The sequence below is a fragment of the Narcine bancroftii genome, chromosome 2 (assembly GCF_036971445.1).
Source record: "Narcine bancroftii isolate sNarBan1 chromosome 2, sNarBan1.hap1, whole genome shotgun sequence".
Classification (NCBI taxonomy): Eukaryota; Metazoa; Chordata; class Chondrichthyes; order Torpediniformes; family Narcinidae; genus Narcine; species Narcine bancroftii.
The window spans coordinates 244,881,187-244,902,449 of record NC_091470.1 but is presented as its reverse complement, the minus strand read 5'-3'; the positions used below and the strand labels follow the sequence as shown (position 1 = coordinate 244,902,449).

At 40.0% G+C, this 21,263-nt stretch overlaps 2 long non-coding RNA genes across 4 annotated transcripts in view; both read right to left on the bottom strand.

The window, feature by feature from the left end:
• Positions 1-21,263, bottom strand: part of LOC138755196 (uncharacterized) — a 334,189-nt gene that overhangs the window by 215,811 nt on the left and 97,115 nt on the right. The gene's annotated exons all lie outside the window — the stretch shown is intronic.
• LOC138752650 (uncharacterized) lies at positions 13,383-16,319 on the bottom strand. Its single transcript, XR_011350805.1, has 3 exons — positions 16,155-16,319; positions 14,842-14,935; positions 13,383-13,471 (listed from the first exon to the last, which is right to left on the bottom strand). It is a non-coding gene; the product is annotated as an uncharacterized lncRNA (long non-coding RNA).

Sequence of the window (21,263 nt, the reverse complement as noted above, 5' to 3'; positions counted from 1 at the left end):
TGGAGTTATGAAACCGTGGAAATAACGACTGTTCGGTATGACTAAAACAGTGGTTTTCAATTTTTTTTCTTTCCACTCACATTCCACTTTAAGTAACCCCTTACTAATGGCATAGGGATTACTTAAGGTGGCATGCGAGTGGAAAAAAAAGTTTGAAAACCACTGCTCGAAAGGAACAATAATGTTGCCAGGGGAAACTTCATGTCCTCATTCAACTGTGACCAGGAAGACAGAGATGAAACTTACAAAGATTCTATAGCTAAAAAATCAAAGACATAACGAACATGAGCTGCAAGTTGCTCCATGAACAGAGATGTTGTTCACCTGCATTAGCAAAGAAACAAGTTCAAGTTTATTTCTCATCTGATAGCACAAGTACAACCTGACGAGCAGCATTTTCTGGTCCTTGGTGCAAAACAAGCAAGCACACAACCAGACATAAAACACATACAGACATGCAATACATATGCAAGACAAATATACATACTATATACAAGAATAAATATTGTTTAATAGATAGTAGAGTCTCAGATAGTAGTGTGAGCAGTTTATTTAGTTATTCAGTGCTCTAACTGCCTGTGAGAAGAGGTTGTTTCATAGCCTGGTGGTGCTAGCTCTGATACCTCTGTATATCTACCCCAACAGGAGTACCTGAAAGATGCTGTATGCAAGGTGATAGGAGTCTTCAACAATTTTGTGTGCCCTCATCAGATAACAATCACAGTAAATTTGGTTGATTGGGGTGGGGGAGGGAGTGATCCTTTCTGCCACTTTTATTATCCAATGGACTGACCTCAAATATAATTTTCTACAGCAACCATAGGACACTGTGATGTAGCCAGCCTGTAGAAGGTTGACATGATAGTAGCCAGTAACCATGCCTGCTTCAGTCTTCTCAGGAAGTACAGTTACTGTTGCACTTTCCTGACAAGTAAGGAGATATATGTCCATGATAGGACACTTGTTAAGTGATTTCTGAGGAATAGATTGGAGGTACTATGCATGAGATCAAGGCTCACAGATGCCAGCATCAGGACATCTCTGATGAAGTCCATAGCATTTTCAGGTGGGATGTTGAGCAGCCAGATGTTGAGGTCCATGTGGGGACCAATGACATAATTAGGAGTAGGGAGGAGGTCTGGAGGAGGAAATATAGGGATTTAGGAAAGTTGAAAAGCAGGTCCTAAAGGATGGTAATCTTGGGATTGGTGCCTGTGCCATACACCAGTAAGGGTAGAAGTAGGAAGCTATGGCAGATGAATATGTGTAGGCGCACAGGTTCAGATTTGTGGATCTTTGGGATCTCTTCTGTACAAAGAGAATGGGAAGCACTTGAACTGGAAAGGGACCAATATCCTGGCAGCAGGTTTGCTAGAACTGTGGAGAGGGTTTAATCTAGATTGGCAGGGGGATGGGAACCAGAATGTGAATTCAGAGAATAGGGCAAAAGGTAAAAAGCATGATGAAATGTGCTCTGACTTTGTGAGGAAGGACAGGCAGGGGAGGAAACATAAATATAATTAGTTAATGGGTTTGAAATGTGTATATTCAATGCAAAGAGTATGAGGAATAAAGGGGATGAACTTAGTGCATGGATCAGTACATGGAACCATAATGTTACAGAGACTTGCCTGGTGGAAGGGCAGGATTGGCTGATGCAGGTACTGGATTTATTTTTTTTAAAGGAATAGTATGGGAGGTAATGGCTGTTGGTGGGGGATGAATGAGTGGGTAGTATTGCTGATCAGGGATAGTATCACAGCTATAGAAAGGGAGGACAATGCAGAGGGAGTGTCAACTGAGTTAGTGTGGGTAGAAGTCAAAAATAGGTAGGGAGCAATCTCTGTAGGAGTAGTCTATAGGCCCCCAAAAAGCCTTTGGTTCATGGAGAAACAGATAAGCAGGCAGATTTTGGAATTGTGAAGATATTACAGGGTTGTTGTTATGGGAGATCTCAAGTTCCCTAACATTGGCTGACACTTCCTGATTGCAAGAGGGATAGATGGGGCTGAATTTCTAAGGTGTGTCCAAGAAGGATTCCTGAGACAGTATGTAGAGCAGCTGACTGGATCTAGTACTGGATAATGAACCTGGTCAAGTGGCGGACCTCTGAGTGGGGGACCACCTTGAGTTTTAGCTCTTTGAGTTTTAACATAGCTATTGTCAAGAATAAAGGCAGTCAAAATGGGAAAGTGTTTAATTGGGGAAGGACTAATTACGATGGGATGAGGCAGGAACTTGCTGAAAGGCTCATGCCTGTCACATTTGTGGCCCGAAATGTGAAGTTAATAAAACATTAAACACAAGTTTTATCAGGTAAACTTCTCAGTGGCTTTATTTTCCAGTTTCCTTTGTTATCCTGCTTGTGCTCTTATCTCTCTCTCCTACCACGTGACTTCCGGTACATCTCATACATATTCATTATCATGACATCCCTCCTTTAATCAGAAATAAACTTTACCTTCACTTACCAATATCCCTCGGAAACATACAAACATCGTAACTAATGGTAATACTATAACTCAACTACATAAAATTTACTTCCTACAGCACTCATACATGCACTTTATGATATAAGATTAAATACTGTCCCAAAGTTCTTATTAAAACTATGGCACAAAGTCTTCGTATCGTTTGGGCGCTTTCCGGTTTCGTTTCGGCCTGCCTGCGATATTGTCGTCGCTTCTCGGTTGTTCACTCTCAGCGTCGGAAATACTGCTCGCCACGGCTTTGGGTGTTTCTGGTGCTCTAGTCACTTCATCAGGAGTGCTGGTAACTGCCTCTGGAACATCATCAGGTCTCTCAGTTTCAGCATCTCGTATTGGCCTTTCAACCTCTTCGCTCGATGTATCTCTGGACTGGTACCTTTTTACACCTGATACATTTCTCTTATACAGGACTCCAGTCGGAGACTTGACTGTCACCATACTGCCACTTCTGGATATGACAGTACAGGGTTGATGGTAATAAGGTGTGTCTAGCTTACCACCAGTTTCATGCCTCACCAGAACATTATCTCCTGGCATGATGTCTGAGTACTTGGCTCCACGTTTCGAATCTGTGTACAGCTTTGCTGCACCTTTCTTTTCAGCATCGTGGTCCCTCATCTCCTGGTCGTCTCGGATTTCCTTTATTTCTGGCATTTTTGTGCGGATTTTTCTCCCAAAAAATGCTTCTGCAGGACTTTTTCCAGTGGTTGCATGAGGCGTTGCTCGATAGACAGCCACATAAGATAGCAATGCTTCTCGCCAATTTTGTCCTTCTGCGTGTGCAACCCTCAATCGTTTTTCAATGGACTGATTTTGTCTCTCTACTTCTCCGTTGGCTTGCGGCCATTTCGGAGTTACTTTATGATGGTGGATACCTGTGGTCCTCATGTATTCCGCAAATGTCTCTGAAATGAATTGTGGACCATTGTCAGAGTATAATGTAACAATTAATCCATATCTTGCGAATATCTCTGCTAATGCTTGTATTGTTTTTTCAGTGGTTGTGGACTTCAACACCATGTACTCATAGTATCTGCTGTAGTAATCTATCACTACCATAATTGATTCACCTGTCGGTAAAGGTCCAAGAAAATCAACAGCTACGTCGATCCATGGTCCTGTCAGGAGTTGCGTACTCCGTATCGGTTCTGGCGGATTACTCCTACTTGTGATTTGACATCCGTGACAAGTTTTAACAAATTTCTCTGCGTCTTTATCACAACCTGGCCACCATACCTTGGTCCTGAAGTTTTGCTTGGTACCAACAATACCTAGGTGTCCTTCATGCGCTAAGGATACGATCTTCGGTCTCAATCTTTGCGGTATCACCAATCTGCAACCTCTTAATACACACTGTCTGATGCAACAAAGTTCGTCTCTAATGGGAATGTAAGCCTTGTGAGTACACTTGTCCCATTGTCCACTCTGTATGCATTCTCTTACTTCCATGAGTTCTGGATCACGTTCGGATTCTCTCTCGACTTCCTTCGTAGTCATAGCTTTCGGTGTTGCCTGAATAGCTACGAAGCGTACAAAGCTCTCTGTTTCTGTTCCCAATTCTGACTTGGATTGTGGACCACCATCCTTCACCAATCTGGACTGTGGAACTGCAATGTTTGTTTTCCCTGCAATGTGGATTACTTTATATTTGTAGGGTTGTAATCTGAGTACCTATCTCTCTATTCTGGCGCATGGTTTGGATCTAGATGCATAGATCACCTCTAATGGCTTATGATCTGTGATGAGTTCAAATTCAATGCCGTATAAATATGCATGGAACCTCTCACAGGCCCATACAAGTCCGAGTGCTTCTTTCTCTGTCTGAGAGTATCTTCTTTCCACATCTGATAACGATCTGCTGGCATAGGCAATGATTCTTGGTCCTCCATCATGCATCTGGACCAACACGGCTCCTAAACCAACCGGGCTGGCATCCACTATGACTTTAGTTGATGCCGCCAGATCGTAATATCCAAGAGTTTTTGCATCTGTCAGGCTTTGCTTCAGCGCTGTGAACGCTTTCTTCTGCTCAGATCCAAAATGAAATGGTACACCTTTCCTGGTTAGTTTCCTTAGTGGTTCTGCCACTGTAGCGAAATTAGGAATGAACTTTGCACAAAAATTGACCAATCCCAGGAAACTCCTCACCTCTGTTGCGTTCTGAGGTGCACGTGCCTCTGCAATAGCTTTCACCTTGGCCTCTGCAGGGTTTAGTCCTTCCCGTGTAAGTCTGTGTCCCATGAAGTCCATTTCTGACACACCGAACTGGCACTTGCTTCCATTCATGGTAAGGCCTGCCTTCTGTAACCTAGATAGTACACGCCTCAACCGTTTGTCATGCTCTTCCTTCGTTGGTGGATGGACTATGATGTCGTCAGAAATGTTGGCAACTCCAGGAATGCCTTGAATCACCTGATGGATTTCATACTGGTAGATCTCCGAAGCTGCATTAATTCCAAATGATAGTCTCTTGTAACGATACAATCCACAGTGAGTCACAAATGTTGTTACATCTCGGGAACCTGGATCCAGCTCTAATTGATGATAGCCCCACTTCAGATCAATTTTTGAGAATACCTTGCTGGTAGTTAGTTCTTGAAGTATTTCCTCCACTGTTGGTATAGGGTGTCGTTCTCTAATTATAGCTTCATTGGTCATTTTCATGTCAACACATAGTCTTATGTCACCCTTTGGTTTGGGCACAATCACTACTGGGCTGACCCATTGTGTCGAATGTTCCACCGGTTCAATAATGTCTTGTTCGATCAATTCTTTAATTTTGGCTTCGACTTTCCCACGAAGTCCAAACGGAGTTCGGCGCATTGGTTGTGCCTTGGGTTTGACCGTTTCATCTACCGCTAGCTTCAATTGTCGACCTTTCAGCTTTCCTACTCCTTGGAAGACTGCGGGGAATTCTTGCTTCATATCCTTGTATGACTGAATTGAATTGACACAAGCTCCAATATGAAGTATTGCCAGGTCTTGCACTGTGCTTCTACTCAGCAATGGTTCTCCCCTCTCTTCTATGACCATAAACTCTGCTTCGGTGTACTTATCTCCAGCTTCAACAGTTGCAGTAAAACATCCAATGGTCTGCATGGCTTGGTTGCTGTGTATGGATACAGTTTCTTGGAACACTTCTTTGAGGTACAGATGATCTTTTTCCTTTTCAACTTCTCCCATAAATGTCGATCAATCACATTACTGTCACTGCCTGAGTCTACAATGACCTGCACTGTCACTCCACCAATGATTACTGGGACCTTCTCATGATGTACATCATTCAACGTAAATTGGTAACAACTCTGTCCCTCCTGGGTATCATCGTCGTCACCGTCTATCTGGCGAATGGTGTATTTCTTTCCAGGATAATTTCCTTTCCCCCAGGCTTTGCCTTTGGAAGTTGTACTCTTCCTCTTCTGGTCTGCATTGGACTTGCTTTTGCACTTCTTTGCAAAGTGGTCCTTACCTCCACACTTTCTGCAAACTTTGCCTTTGGCCGGGCAATATGGGTCTTTTCCAAAGTGACCTCGGTTTCCACATCGATAACACTCCACGTCCTGTGTCGGCGTATATCTTGGCTGGTTATGGCGATGTGAGAGCCTCTTAATTTGCTGGCTTGAGTTGTCTTTCAGGGTCATGGTATGAAATTGCCCTTCAACAGCCTCTAATGCAGCAGCAATGGTTAAAGCATCGGTGAGTTCCAACTCACTCCCTCTTTCCCGTTGACGTCTTCTGAGTTTATCTGATCTGCAGTGCTGTACGACTTGATCCAATAATTGGTTGTCCAAATCAGCTGGCATGTAAGTGCATCCAACAGCTAGCTGGCGTAGTCTCGTCACGTACTGAGCAATTGTCTGGCCATCTTCTTGTCTCATTCTCTGAAACAATTGGCCTTGGAATGTAGCATTCAGTGTCACTACATAGTGTGCATTTAATGCATCTACCGCTTTCCGGTACTCATCCTTTCTTCCAGTATTTAAAAGTGTCTTAAACGTTTCCCGAACTGCAGGTCCCGCCGTGAAAAGAAGTAACGCCCTCCTCTGCGCTTTTTGTTCAACCGTACCGGTATCTAGAAATAGGCCACGACTGTCGTCGTAGGATTCAAATTCTTCCAGCCATGCCTTCCACTTCACATTTACAGTGCTTGCATCACCCGTTGAGTCAAAATGAGCAATTCCACTATGTGTTAGAAAGTCACCGTCTGCCCCAGCCATGAGGAAATATTCCAGCCCAAAAGTACTGAGGCAAAGAGAAAATTCTTATCACCTTGAAGTTGTCTGTAATCCTCTGTAATCTTGTTTAGTCTTTAATTTTCTTCAAGCTTATCCCATCCTCGTCACCAATGTCACATTTGTGGCCCGAAATGTGAAGTTAATAAAACATTAAACACAAGTTTTATCAGGTAAACTTCTCAGTGGCTTTATTTTCCAGTTTCCTTTGTTCTCCTGCTTGTGCTCTTATCTCTCTCTCTTACCACGTGACTTCCGGTACATCTCATACATATTCATTATCATGACAACGCCCAAAACGACAGTTATGTTTTTTTTATTTTTGCTATATAAAAGACACTGCATTTCTCTAGCTTTTTGTTTTTACTACCAAGCGTAAATTGGAAATGGATGTTCAAGGGGAAAAGCAAATAACTAATGTGAAGAATGTTTAGGGACCATGTGCTGGGTTCAGGACTGTTTGTCCCATTGGGACAGGGAAAAGAGGTTAGGAAAAGGGAACCGTAGGTGACAAAACTGATGAGGGAGCTTGTTAAGAGGAAGAAGGAAGCATATATTAGATTTAAAAAAAAATAGGAAGGGCTCGTGGTATATATCAGTGGTTCTCAACCTTTTTACTTTCCACCCACATACCTCTTCAAGTAACCCCTATGCCATCAGTGCTCTATGATTAGTAAAGGATTGCTTAAGGTGGTATGTGAGTGGGAAGGGAAGGTTACAAATCACTACTCTAGACCCAATTGTTACTGAAATATTTTGCTTGAGAACAATAGTCATTGGCCCATTTCCTTTGGAGATATGAAACTGTGCACATAACAAGTCAATTAGGTACAATTAAACAGTGGTTTTCAAACTTTTCTTTCCACCCACACACCATCTTAAGCAATTCACAGTGATTATTAATCACAGAGCACCAATGGCTTAGGGAATATTTAAAGTGGTATGTGGGTGGAAAGAAAAAGGTTGAGAACCACTGGTATATATGGTAGCCAGGAAGGATCTTAAGAAAGAACAAGAGATCTCAAAGAGGACAAGAGAAAGCCTTGGCAAGTAGTATTATGAATCCCAAGGATGACGAGAATGAAGGTGGGGCCATTAAAGTATAAAGGAGGCAACATTGCTTGGAGGCAGAGGAGGAGGTTTGGCAGGTTCTAAATTAATACTTTTCATCAGTATTCTCAAAAGAAAAGGAGCTTGATCAGAGAGAGGTTGGAATAGAACACCCTTGTGTACTGAACAATGTTGGATTAAGGAAAGTAGTGTTGGATCTTCTTAAAAACATTAAGATTCATAAGTTCCTGGAGCCGGACACTATATGCCCCAGTTGTTATGGGAAGGGAGGGAAGAGATAGCTGGAGCATTGGCTATGATCTTTGAATCCTCTTTGGCCACAGGGGAGATGCAGAAGATTGGAGAATGGCAAATGTAGTCTCCTGTTTAAAAAAGGTAATGGGGTGAATCCAGGGAATTCTAGACCAGTGAGTCTTAAGTCAATGGTGTGCAAACTATTGGAAAGGATTCTTAAAGACAGGATCTATGAATATGAATATTTGGAGAAGTACAGTCTACTTAAGGATAGTCAGTATGGCTTTGTGAAAGGAAGATAGTGCCTCATGAGCCTAATTGAATTTTTTGAGGAGGTAATAAAAGAAATTGATGAAGGTAGGTGTCAGCTACATGAATTTTAGCCAAGGCATTTGACAATGTCTCCCATGAGAGACTCATTTAGAAAGTCATGGGATCCATGGAACGTTTGCTGTATGGACAGGTTGCTGAGTTACTGGTGGAGGCAGCTATAATCATAATGTTTAACAAGTATTTAAATGAACATTTGGTACAGAAGGCTACAAGCCATGAATTAGTCAATGGGATAAGTGGTGATGGATGCTTGGTGATTAGCATAGGGCCTATTTCTGTGCTGTGTGACTCATTGATCCTACATTTTCAAACAAGGACATACATCATTCTGTAGAAGTGTCACATTAATGTCATAACTGCTGACACCTTCTGAATCCTCTGCTACATCTCACCAGAGAATAATGCTTCTTTCTAATGAAAATGTTATGATTGAACTAAACTCTGATTCTCCCAAGGAGCTGAGTGATCCTTATTCCTCCACAATCACATGAATGTGAAATAATTAGGCAAATGTAGTGACTGTCACATTCTTCTGACAATTATTGCACATCAACTCCAATATGAAAATAATGCCTGTCACATAAATCTCATCTCCTGCTTCACCTTTATTTACAATCCTTATTGCATGCACCTAAATAAGACAGGTTTTGAGACAAGACAGATCAATATGAGGGAGATCACAAATGCAGATGAAACATCCATTCAACATTATCCCTTCTTCAGAAAGTCCCAGCAGGCAGAGGAGTGAAAGAAGCAGGGATAGGAGGGAGAGTTAAAATGGAAAGATTCTATAGGGAAACCATGAACTGCACTGATCCAATTTTTGTGAGATGAGTGTAATGTGGTACTTCTTCTGTGTTCTTTTAGAGCATGGCTGCATGATCCATCCACAATGGGACCCCTCTCGAATTCAGATAAATATTCAGGTTAAAGCGGGGCTGGCCCTGGCAATTGGACAACACTTTATTCAGGTTAGGGTGTTTTACTTTTCTTGATTTTTTTTTCACCCTCAAATAGATGAGTAGATGTTTGAGATTGTTATACTTATGCCACATGAATTCTATTTTTCCTGAGCTTTTTAAGGGAGATTAGCTTTCAGACAATGATTTGAACAAGGTATTGTCCTCAATGCCATGACGACTATCTTCACTCTGTTTGATACATGGGTGAACATCAGAAAAAAATTCTGAGTATAAACACCAGTTAGATCACTTATTCAGGTCTGAACCTTTAGTCGTTAATGGTCCTAAATATATTTCCCAACTGAATCTTCTCAAAAAATGCTGGATTTAAAGCATTGGTCAAGAATTTTAATTTCTCCCAAATTGCACATGATAAAGGGATGATTTCAATCCCGAAAGAAGGATTCATGCCCTTTGGTTTAAGGCTTGACCCTTGCACCTAATTTCTCGCTGCGCGCTGCCTAACCTGCCGACTTCCTCCAGATTCCAGCCTGCTTCTCTGATATAACTTCTAGCCATTCAGCATCTTCCTGGCTGGTTCTGAGCTCTGTTGTTACTAAACTGGTGCCAACAGAGCATGAGAGCCCCACGTGGGTAAGTCAGGTGATCTTTTTTTTTCAACTTGTGACGTCATGTCAGCGCCACGAAAAAGTTCAGTTTTTGGATCTTTTCGGCATTCAGAACTTTGGATATGGGGAAACATACTGTATTGCCAGCAATACAGTCAATGAATATATAGAAATATTACTATTCATCTTTAGCATTTCTCCTCTATAGTCCTAACAGGCTGAGTGGAACCCAGAGAAAGAATTTTATTAAAAAGAGCTGAGCTCTCATGGAGCACCCACAGTGAGAGTATTCTTGAGGGTGTTATTGTATGAAGACTCAATGGGTTGAATGGTCTAAATCTGCTTTTATATCTTACAGTAAATACTGTACTTGAGGTATAAATACTGAGACTTTGTCTTGAGAAATTTCTGTGAGGAAGCATGCAGGGACCAGGTAAGATAAGGCAAGGTCTTTTATTTTCCTCTGTAATTTTGGTGTTTTACAGATGGCAGTCATGCACTCCTTGTGCAGTCCCCAATTGCGATATTATCCAGTGTATCTGGTGACTGTGCCTGTGGGAAGAGTATCCATCTGCAGCTAGACTGACTGTATCGAGTGATTGTAGCGGCAGTTTGACCACTCAGGAGTATCCATGACACTAAGAGGATCAAGGACAAGAGCTTAGTGAGGTATTGATGCCAAAGATGCAAGTAGCAAGTAGTGGAATGACTATCTGGAAAGGTAGAAGAGGTGGATACGAGGTACAGGATTCCCCTGTGGCCATTCCCCTCAATAATAAGTATATTGATTTGGATGCTGTGGGGGTGATTACCTGTCAGAGGAGGGTAGCAGCAGTCACCAGGTCTGTGACATAACTTGCTGCGATGCACAGCAAGGAAGGGTGAAGACAAGGAGATCTATAGTGATAGAAGATTTGACAGAGAAGGGGTGGACAGGAGGTTCTATGAAGAAGTCTCCACAATTGTGTATTGCCTCTCAAGTGCCAAGGTCAAGGATGTCTCGGAGAGATTGCAGAACATTCTCAAGGGGGAGAGTAAGTATCCAGAGGTCATTGTACATATTGGTATCAACAACATAGGTAGAAAAAGGGATGAGGTCCTGAGGAATGAATATTGAAATTTAAGCAGAAGCAGGACCTCGAAGGTTGAAATTCCAGCATTATTCCCAGTGACATGCACTTAGTAAAAGTTAAAGGTTTCATTATTGTCATGTAATACTACATTTAGAATGTAACATACATGAAATTCTTTAATTTTGTCTACCTTAAGGAAGACAGAGTCGCCACTTTGTCCAGTGCCCCTCACTGAAATGATGCTCCAGTTAGGAACGAACTTGCAACTCCTTATGAGGTAGAAATAGATGCATAGAACAGATGAATACATGGGTGACGAGTTAGTGCAGGAGGAACAGATTCATATTCTTGTACCATTGGAATCTCTCCCAGGGCAGAGGTGACTGGTAACAGAGGGATAGATTGCAACTGAACTGGAGGGGAGCCAATATCCTGGTGGGGAGATGCTCAGGAGGGTTAAACTAGTCTGCCAGTAATGTGATGGGGGTGGATGGGTGGCTATATAAAACATTTGTGTGGCAGATGAGAAAGTTGAAGCAAATATAGAAATTAAAGCTAGTTTAGTATGCAAGACAGGCAGGGGGAGTGAAAAATGTGAGAAGGTTAAAATGCATTTATTTTAATGTAAGAAGCTTGACAGGTAGGAAGATGAACTCAGAGTATGTATTGGTACATGGGAGTGGGATATTATAGAAATATGGTTGAGTGATGGATAGGATTAGCAATTCAATATTCTTGGGTACAAATGTTACATGTGATTGAGATGGAGGTAGAAGAGGAGAATAGGTTACATTTTTGTTTTCGAAACAACAATACAGCGATACTTAGAGAGGATATTCCAGGGGAATATTTAGTGAGGTTATGCAGGAAAAATTTAAAAATAAGAAGGAAATTATCACTTTGATTGGATTCTAATAAATGTCCCCAAACATCAGCAAAAGGTAGAGATACAAATATTAAAGATGGCTGCAGGATTAATAGGTGATTTTAACTTCCCCAATATTGACTGGGACTGTTACAGTGTTAATGGGTTAGATGGGGGAGAATTTGTAAAATGTGACTGGGAAGATTTTCTCAAACAATCCTACTGGAGAAAGGTAAATGCTAAATCCCCTGTTGGGAAATGATGCTGTACAAGTGTCTGAAGTATCAGTGGGTGCATAATTCTATTAGTTTTTAAATAATGATGGAACAAAGGTAAGATTGGTCAAAGTGAATGAGATATTGAAGAAAAATTGATATATCTCAAATATGCAGGATTTAAAAACCAGTGCTTTGCATTTACTTTTAAATTTATAAAAGTACTGTATTGGATTAAAAATAAAAACTATGAGTGCATTGAAATGTTAATAAATCATTTAAATATTAAACATAGGTATTTGAACAGAATGAACACACATCTTCTCCATCCTCTTGTTTAACCTCATCTGAACTGAATATTGGGAAATCTTAATATGATTGAATTCTTCATTAAATCCCATGTGGTGTCCACTAATTTGTGTGGCGAGATTAATGCACCAGCATCTACCACTCAACTGACCCTTGATTTACCCCAGCTATACTAACCAGTGAGTATCTGGTTTCTGGCAGAAGCTGCCAAAATTCAATGCATTTATGTCCATATTTGGTGCTAGCTGTTTAATTGGAGCAGATATAATTTAATTTAATTTCCCCATCTTGTTAACTAAAAATTACCCATTGTTCCTTTTGAAATATTCCAATCTTCAATATATCTGCCTCAGTAGTTTATTGTAGTAATGTATGAGATGGTTACATGTGTCAATGCAGCACATTAAAGATCTTAGCTTAGGATTTTCTATGTAATTTGTTCCTCCACTTAATTAGTGGAGACAGTTTTTCATGTTATAAACCTCCTGCCTTCATGTCTGACAACGCCCAAACTACTAACATTGCACAACCTTATTTGTTTGCTGGCACTGGAATCCAATGTCCTCTGTGGACTGTTAGACTTTGTCAAAAATGGATTCTGCTTAAAGAGAGTGCCCTCACTTTTCAGTAGAACCAAATCTATGTTTTTCTCAGATGAAATGTGTCTTTTGTCAGCTATATTTTTGATTCATATCATCTGTTAATAAAATTCGATATCTTGAATTCTTGCAGTATCAGCAAATTTAAAATGGACTAGGATTGGAGGTTGAAAGATTTACATGCATCAAGGAAATAAGGACTCACAAAAACTTCCACAGGTGTACCATGGAGGGAATTTTGGCAGGTTGCATCACTGTATAGTATGGAGATGCCAATAGTCAGGATAGCAAAAAAAAACTCCAGAGGGTTGTTAACTCAGCCTGTGACGTAGACACAAATCTTCACTTCATCAAAGACATCTACAAGAGGTGGTGTCTTAAGAAAGCAATCTCTATCCTCAAGGACCCCCACCACCCAGGTCATACCTTCTTCACTCTGCTACCATTGGGTAAAAGGCATAGGAGCCTGAAGACAAGCACTCAGCGGCACAAGGACAGCTTCTTCCCTGCTGCCAGATATCTGGATGAACAATGAACACTGCCTTAATTTGCATTTTTATTTGTCTTGCACTATTTTATTTACTTTGAAAATTGTTACACTTAGCTGCACCAGTGACATACAACACTCAATTCTATTGTTTCCTAAAGAATGTATGATGTGAACTAGCAAATCATATCTCACAGCAACAGGAGTTGTCTACAAAATGAACGTCAGGCTTTCACTCCTACACAGATCTCTCAATGAACTTGCCAATATGTGATGAGCCTTACAAATAAATTTAATATCCAGACTATTATAGTTAACATTGCTCAATTTAAGTTGAGCAGACATTTTTTTTACCTCTTTACATTTAAATAGCTCCTTTTACACTGTCAGGCATCCTAATGAATTTAAAATAAACAATATAATTACCCCTTTTCTCAAGTGCAGTTGCTTTATTTTCAATCCTGTGCTAACAGATTCATAATATTGGAAATTTTCATACAGTGGTCTAATGTTTGCCTTTATACAGCACTTTTCATAACCTTATGGTGTATAAAAGTTTTTTTATAACTAATGAACAAATTGACTAATGAACTTCAGCACCATTATTCCCTTGGTGCTGGTCAACAAGCTCCACACCTTGGGCCTCTGCAATCCCCTTATGCAACTGGATCCTTGACTTCCTCATTGGATGACCACAATTAGTATGAATTGGCAACAACATCTCCTCCTCACTGATGATCAACACTGGCGCACCTCAAGGATGCATGCTTAGCCATCTACTTTACTCACTCTACACCCATTACTGTGTGGCTGGGCACAATTCAAATGCTATCTGCAAATTTGCGGATGATACCACAGTTGTTGGCAGAATCACAGACGGCAATAAGGAAGTGTGCAGGAGGGAGATAGATCAGCTGGTTGAGTGGTGTCACAACAACAACCTTGCACTCAACGTTAGCAAAACAAAGAAGGTGACTGTGGACTTCAGAGGAAATCAGGAGAAAATGAATGAGTCCTCAGCAAGGGGTCAGCAGTTGAGAGGGTCAAGAACTTCAAATTCCAGATGCCAACATCTCTGACTATCGGTCCTTGAGCCTCCATGTCAATGCAATCACAAAGAAAACTCACCAGCGGCTATTCTATGTGAGGAGTTTGAGATTTGGTATGTCACCAAGGACTCACAAAAACTTCCACAGGTGTACCATGGAGGGAATTTTGGCAGGTTGCATCACTGTATAGTATGGAGATGCCAATAGTCAGGATAGCAAAAAAAAACTCCAGAGGGTTGTTAACTCAGCCTGTGACGTAGACACAAATCTTCACTTCATCAAAGACATCTACAAGAGGTGGTGTCTTAAGAAAGCAATCTCTATCCTCAAGGACCCCCACCACCCAGGTCATACCTTCTTCACTCTGCTACCATTGGGTAAAAGGCATAGGAGCCTGAAGACAAGCACTCAGCGGCACAAGGACAGCTTCTTCCCTGCTGCCAGATATCTGGATGAACAATGAACACTGCCTTAATTTGCATTTTTATTTGTCTTGCACTATTTTATTTATTTTGAAATGTAGTTTATAGAAATGTTTGCACTGTGATGCTGTCACAAAACAATGAATTTCATGACATATTCATGACAATAAATTCTGATTCAATTTCTGAAATGGCCATTGAAATAATATGTGATGTGGAATGGCCATGTGCTAGACAGCAAAACCCCAAAATAACAATGTTTGGACACTAAAGTTGATTAAGGGTTATCTTTTATTTCTTTATTTACAGGATAGAGGGCAAACCAATGTTTATTGTCTAAATTTAAATTGCCCTTTGAAGAAGCTGTGAGATCCCTTCCTGCGCTGTTGCAATTCCTCTGAATAAAGGTGGTTCCACAGTACTGGTGGGAAGGATGCTAGTAGCGTTGAAGGAATAGCAACATATTTTCAAGCCAGCATGGTGTGAGAGGAGGAGGAGCTGCTGCCAAAGGAAGCCTCAGCAGGTAACTATATTTTGTAGGTGGTACACACAGGAGACACTGCATTAATGATGGAGAAAATAAATATTCAGCATGGTGCATGCAGTATCAATTAAGTGAGCTGGTTAATGCTAAGTTGTTTGAATGCCTTTGGATAGCATTACACTGCTGATGTTTGCTATGTGGGTGGAAATCCTTTGGAGTTAGGAATTGTCATAGAATACAAAGTCTCTGACCTAATTTTGTAGCCATAAAATTTAAGTTGATAGTGGAGGACATGGTGATGACAACTGTGATGTTGACGAATGGAAAAGTTTAGTCATTAAATATTATCCTGTTGGAAATGGTCATTATCTGAATATATTTGTGATATATTCTTTTTCTTGTGTCTTATCTAGGAATCCCTATGTCATAAGTGCTCCATGATTAGTAAGTGATTGCCTAAGGTGGTATGAGAGTGGAAGGAAAAAACCATTGTTTTAATCATACCTAATTGACTCGTTACATGCCTGGTTTCATAACTCCAAAGGAAACAGGCCAATGACAATTTTTCTCAAGCAAAATATTTCAGTAGCAATTAGGCCAAGAGTAGTGGTTCTCAACCTTCCCTTCCCACTCACATCTCACCTTAAATAATCCCTTACCAATCACTGAGTACTTATGGCATAGGGATTACTTAAGGTGGAATGTGAGTTTAGGTGGGCAGTTTGAAAACCACTGTTCTAGATTATGAAAATCATGTATACCTCACAGAAGAAAGAGCGGAGCCTCCTGAAGCCAATTCATGGTGTCCTTTGAAACAAGGAAAAGGGAGTCTTCATCAACAAATGCCAAGAATTCGTTGCTTACATCCCATTATTCAAATATTCCAAGTGTACAGGTTCAATTTGTCTTTAAGAATGACATGAGCAAGGGCTTCAAACTGCAAAACAGGAAGGTTAGTGCTAGAACTCTGAGTTCTATGGAAAACAATGTCACAATGTAGGCACTTTAGAACAGGAATTTGGCAATAAAGAAGATTGGTGCTTCACCTTTGGGACACACCCAAGAGTATAACATCAGAAGATCGATTTCTTTGTGCTCCATTCTTTTCTGGGGCACAAATGGTTGTACTAAATGTGATGACATTGATAAACTACTTTTACTGATGTGCACTTATATTTAAGTAGTATTTACTACTAAATGACTACTTGAAAGACTCCTACGGATAGATTAAAAGAAATTCCGAATGGGCTGTTAAGTGTTATTCCTTCTATTGATACATCAAGTCAAGTCTCGTTTATTGTCATCTGATTGTACAAGTATAATCCTACGAAACAGCATTCTCTGGTCCTCAGAGCAAAACCCACAGACACACAACCAAACATAACACACATAAAGACAAACAATACACATGCAGGACAAGGTCATATTGGTTCTTTCTGCAGCAATGCACAAACAGAATGAACACGCAAAGAAGAAATGTTGGAGAAAAGGGAGGCACAGAGTACAGCCTGTAGAATTTTTCTTCATCTGTGTGGATTATCTTCCGATTAACCAGTTTTCTCCCATATCCCACAGATGTACCAGTTGGCTATTTTAATTGGCCTCTGCAAATTGTCCCTTAAGTGACAGATCCAAAGGGTAATTAATGCAAGTGTGGGGAGGATTAAAAAAAAGGGTTTTATATAAGATTGATGGGAATAGGTGGTTGGTGGTTGGCTTGGATTGGGTGGGTTGAAGGGCCTGTTTCTGCACTGTACATCTCTCTGACTGATTCATTAAATGCAAGGTACATTTGCGATTGCAGTTAATCTTGGGAAAGAGAAGTACCAGCCCTGCAGTCAAATACTCTCATCTGCAAAGTTAATAGATTTACAAACATACAAGACTTGGCCTTGCAACAAGGCGACATTTATTTTAATCAGAGCTAATATAGGCCTTCACATGAGGTCAGCATTTGCATTCTTGGAAATAGTATTTGTTCTTTCAGTTTATGTTCATTGGAAGAAGTAAACATGAATGTCAACAATAACACTTCCAAACAGATCTTCTGAAAATGGTAATGGTCAGTAGTCCACTGTGAATTATCACAACAACTCAATTATCATCTTTTCATTGAAAATATCACCAAAATATCAATATACAAAAACTTAAACATAAGAAAACATCTGATGGCATTTCACAAAGCAAGTGCCTGTAAAACAAAGTCTAAAATGCAGTGATCAAAAACCTAGCCAGATGCAAGTTTGAAACAATATTGAAGATAGAATTACTCATCATGGAGTCTTGACAGTTAACCTTGGATCTTCTTCCATCCAAGAATTATTTGTAACTACCTGTCAAATTCTTAACTAATGGTTTGTCAATTTATTTAAACAAATGTGGATATACCATCAGACCTTGAGAAACAAAGAAATGTTTTTCTAACAATAAACATCCCTTAATCAACATCCACAAAATAGATTAAACAGTCACAGAGTTCCATAGCAATAGAAACAGGCCCTTTGGCCCAATTTGTCCATGCCGACTAATCTAGTTTCATTTACCTGTGTTTGGACCATATCCCTCTATTTCTAAATGTTTTAAATGTTACAATCATCTCTGCTTCTACCACTTCCTCTGGCATCTTGTTCCATATACCCAACAATCTCTGTGCGAAGAAGGTGCCCCTGAGGCCTCTTTTTAAATCTTTCCCTTTTCTCATTAAATCTATGCTCCCTAGTTATACACCCTCTATCCTGGAAAAAGACTATGTCTGTTTACCGACGTCCCTCATTATTTAATATAGCTCTAGAAGGTCCTCCCTTAACCTCTTACGCTTCAGGGAAAAACATCCCAGCCTATGCAGGTTTTCGTTAAAATTCAAGCCTACCAGTCTGATTAACATTCCTAAATCCAGGTGACCAATATGGCATGCAATACTCCAAATGCAGTCTCACCAATGCCTTAATCAATTGTAATATGATGCCCCTGCTCTTGTACTCAATGCCGTGACTGATGTAGGCAAGTGTGTCAAATCCCTTCCTCATCACCCTGCCTACCCTATCCTACTTTCATGACATGTACTTGTACCCACAAGTCTCTTTGTTCTACAGTAATTACTACACTTTCACATTTTATTGACTGTGAAGACCTCTAGAAAATCATGATGGGGAAATGAATGCCGATCTTTCATTTTTAATTTCTTGATCAGGTGCTGGGAACACCAGAAGTTCTCCATCCACATTAAATTCTAGAGCAACCCTGTTTTGGCTATGCCCCCCCTCCCCATTCACCTTAGGACTGTGTTCAAAGTTTATGGGACATCATCCCTGAGAAGCTGTCATTTAGTTGATATCTTCTGTACTTCTCTCCTACCAACTATATAGAAAAACATAAAAAACCTTTATGATTTCAGTCCGTGCCCTCCACTCCTTAACGTGCTGTGGTCCCTGTTGAGAACGGCTGTTCTAGACCAAGGCACAACTCGCTTGGTTCCTGATTGGTGGATTCTCAATGATCAATGATTATGTCCAGTCGATCTGATTCACAATCCAACTGACATCTGAACCAGATCCTTGCTGGGATCAGAAATAGTGGCCACAGTTTGCCTGTAAAATGCATCCAACAAGTAGTTTTCCTGAGATCACCAGCCTCTCTGGACTTCTGTCGTGGACTGCCTTGATCATGTTTACTCATAGCAACTGTTTGAATAAAGTTTTTTAAAAATATTTTATTTACAAATTTTAAACCACAATAATAATTACATTAATATTGAATTCAAAAGTTATTTCAAAAAGTTATACTTGTGGTCTATAAAAACTGCCCTTCCCACCCTCCCCCCAAAACTCCTAGAAAAAAAAAGAAAGGACCAGAGAATGCCAAGGGAATACAATATTTATATCAGTGGTTCTCAATCTTTTTCTTTCCACTTACATACCACTTTAAGTATTCTCTATGCCATAGGTGCTCAGCGATTAGCAAGGGATTGCCTAAAGTGGTACGTGGGTGGAAAGGAAAAGTTTGAAAACCACCGTTTTAATCGTACCTAATTGACTTGTTATGTGCACGGTTTCATAACTCTAAAGGAAATGGGCCAATGACAAATTTTCTCAAGCAAAATATCTCAGTAACAATTGGGTCTAGAGCAATGATTCTCAACATTCTCTTCCCATTCACAAACCATCTCAAGCAATCCCTTACTAACCACAGTCATAGGGATTACTTTGTGGTTTGTGTGTGGAAAGAAACAGGTTGAGAACCACTGATTTATATCATAAAGTCTAATATTGGAGGTTACCAAGAAATTAGGTCTTCAGAGAGTTTATTATGGGCTCCACATTTTCCAAAATACATGATATTTATCTCATGTAAGTAATCTTCTCAAGTTGTATACAGCTACAAAATTCCACATGCCATCTTTCCATACCAAAATCTGTATCTGACTCCCATGATATTGCTACACATTTCTAGAAACTGCTAAAGCAATTTGTACAAATTCAATTTGATACATAGTTAATTGTAATTTAGGTCTTATAACCTTAATATTTCTCAATAAAAATAACATTGGATCCTGTGGGAATTTGACCCCTGTAATCTATTCCAAAAAGTTACCAACTTCCAGCAAAAAATATTTAACTTTAGGACACTGCCAAGTAGTTTGCAAAAAAGATCCAATCCCAAGACCACACCTAAAACTTCAATCTGATGTAGCAGGATTCAATCTACGTTTTTAATTTTTGTGAAGTCAAATATAACTGATGCAAAAAGTTATATTGAACTAACCTATACCTTGTAGCGTTCGCGCTATGCGAGCGTGGAGAAGAACGAAACACACACCAAAGCCTTGGAAAACTAAACTGGTTTATTGCTCTGGCTGTTGTGCTTATATGGGCCCAAAGCACTGATGTCAGGACCCTGCATCATCAGAGCACCGGCCTGGGATTGGCCGGCATTCCTGCCAGAGTTCCCCATCTTCCCACTGTGCAGAGGTCACCTGGGATGACAGTCAGTATCACCCCCAGGTTCATCGGCCATTTTGTGGGCCAGTCTGCATCTCTACATGCTGGCCACTACAGCCTAACATTTATAGTTTTTATATTTTTCTTGCATAATTCCATCCAGTCTTTCTCATTTATTTGTCTACTTTGATTCACTTCCTATCTTTATCTTAATTTATGTACCACTATTCTGGGAGCTTTCCTTTGAAGTAAATTATACATTACAGAAATAAATTTATTTATATTACTGTTACAAATCAATGATTCCAATTCATCCCAGCTAGGTATTATCAAACTCAGATCTATTTTATTAATCAAAAATGCCTTAATTTAATAATAACAAAGGAAGTATTATTAGGCACAATGAATTTATTCTTTATAACTTTATTAGTATATTATCAAGTATATCAGCAAGGTATATTTGGGAGAGAGAAGGTTAATTATAATGTTATTGTTTGTCTTTTGGGCGGCTCCATGGAGGGGGAAGAACCTGCTGATGCAGCAACGATTAAATGTTTTCAAAGAATGTGCTTGAAAATAAAGTAAATGAATGCAAGTGAAATTTGTTCAGTTTAAGTACAGAATTGTCTTTTATTCTTAATGCATGTGTATTAGTTAGGCATTGTAATAATGAGTCTCAAGCAACCAGAAAACTCTACCAATCCCTGTTGGTGCCAGACTCCAGGGGTTTTACTGTATTTGTTATTGTTATCATAGCAAGAATGTATTATTTTTAATTTTTATGGATTGTGATGTTGCAACGATGCTCGATTGCTGTTCTCAAACAATTCAAAGAATCCTATTATCCTTTGGTTTAATCTTTATTAAAACTAATGTGCCATGTTGCTCAATGTACCATCTGTTGGCTCAGCAATTAAATCAAGAGTCCTTCCA